This window comes from Corylus avellana, unplaced genomic scaffold (assembly GCF_965113065.1).
Source record: "Corylus avellana unplaced genomic scaffold, dhCorAvel1.hap1.2 HAP1_SCAFFOLD_31, whole genome shotgun sequence".
Taxonomy (NCBI): Eukaryota; Viridiplantae; Streptophyta; class Magnoliopsida; order Fagales; family Betulaceae; genus Corylus; species Corylus avellana.
Genome location: NW_028290482.1, coordinates 32,787 through 35,000, shown reverse-complemented (window position 1 = coordinate 35,000; position 2,214 = coordinate 32,787).

Below are 2,214 nucleotides of genomic sequence, written 5' to 3'. Positions count from 1 at the left end.
CGCGACAAAGTTGTATTTTTGGGCTATATTGTTTCAGCAGAAGGTTTAGAACCGGATCCCGAGAAAGTAAGGGCTATTATGGAATGGCCAGTGCCAAAATAAAAAGGGGATGTACGGAGTTTTCATGGGTTGGCTTCGTTTTATCGGCGCTTCATTCGGAATTTTAGTGCAATCATGAGTCCAATCACGGAGTGCATGAAAGGGGAGGACTTTGTTTGGTCAAATCAGCAAATAAGGCATTCCAACAGATTAAACTTTTCATGTCTACAGCTCCGGTGCTTGTGCTCTTGCTTCTTTCAGCTCAAACATGCTTTGAGAAGTTATTTGTGGTAGAATGTGATGCATCCCATGCTGGAATTGGCGCTGTTCTTAGTCAAGAAGGACGACCAGTCGCATTTTTCAGCGAGAAGCTTACAGATGCAAAGAAAAGGTACTCGACATATGATCTTGAGTTCTATGCATTAGTGCGAGCACTTCACCATTGGCAACATTATTTATTACATCGAGAATTCGTGGTATATTCAGATCATCAAGCTCTCAGGTATTTGAATTCGCAGAATAAACTGAATCCAAAACATGCAAAGTGGATTTCATTCATTCAAGGGTTTGCATTCTCATTGAAATACAAATCGGGGAATTCCAACATTGTGGCTGATGCACTTAGTCGTCGAGCGGTACTACTGAACAACATGAGAACACAAGTTGTGGGGTTTGAGGAGATGAAAGATCAATACCAAACTGACCCATATTTCAGCCAAGTCTTAGAGAACTTGAAGGAACTATCCAGCAGCAGAAAATTCCCCTACATTTTACATGATGGTTATCTTTTCAAAGGCAACCAGCTTTGCATTCCAGCTGGTTCACTTCGCGACCAGATCATAAGGGAAAATCAGCTCTATGTGAAAAAGGTGCTTTGCATAAGGTCTAGTTCCTTGGGCACTGGATTGGCGACGGCATGAGTTGGTTGGATCAAGAGAAGGTGCGTGCAAGCCGTGGTGGACTGGGAGACGCCACGCAAGGTGCAGGAACTACGATTCTTCCTCAGATTAGTCATACTTAAAAATATTTATTTATATATAAGTATATATAATACTATAGGCGGTTCATCGAGGGCTTCTCGGGTGATCGGAAGGGCTTAAGCTGCTTTTGCCTTACCTTCTATTATATTAGTAAAGGGCGAATGAGGGGCGTGTGCAATAGTTTTCTTTCTTTCTCTCGCTCGATCGCTTCAATGCCTATAATTTGAGAGATAACAGGAAAGCCTTCTCTCGAATTCGAGGATGTGACACAAATAATGACTCTCTTCGCCGGGATGTCAGCAGGTTAGGCAGCTGTAAGGTTTTTTTATTCGGTGGAAGGCGGGCTGAAAGTCTGCCCCAACCAAGTGAAACTAAGGGTCTGAAAGAGTTCACGATCTGATCTATGGGGTCTTAACCCTCGGAGGACGGCTAAGAATGTCCATTAAAAGGAGCGGACCGATGGGGTCGTTTTTCAAGCACGAATAGAACGATCTAAAGGGGGTGTGCAACCTAGAGAGATGGCCGTATCTCTTTGATGAATGTGGTATCGAGGTTCGGTTCATTTGGAAAAGAGGCCCTTTATCCTAGGGCTTAGGGGAGACCTTGCGAATGGTTGAATTGATGACTTCGCTTCGATCTCTTCGACTGAACCTGAAGGAGACTTCGATCATTCAACTTTAGCTTCTGAAGGAATCATGTCACTTGGAATTCCGGAAAGTGAATCTTCTCTTTCATCTCCTCTCCTTAGCACAAGCGCTAAGCGATAATAATACCTTTTAGTCGAGCGGATTTCATCTCCTGGCCTTGGTAGAACTTGTCTTTGATTGGGATTTCGATTGAAAAGATGTTAGGCCGGTTCCTCATGTGCCTAAGAAGCCGAGGCAATCTCGATTGAAGCCAATTCAAGTTTTTCCTACTCAATATTTTTTTTATAGAAATAGCACTCGATCAAAGGGGAGCATAAGCAAGTTCAGTGGTTGAAACCTCTGTAATCGATCGATGGGAACCTCGAAGCTGTCTAGGGCAGGAGCAAACTCATATTAGGCACTGCCGCAGCATCAACTGGTACAAGGAAGAGGCACGATAGCGAAGATCAATTCATCTCAATCTACAAAAAACATTGCTTTATTTCCAAGGCATGCAACCCAAAAAGATAGAAAGACTGCTCGCTTGAAGAAAACTCTTTTAGAGCCTG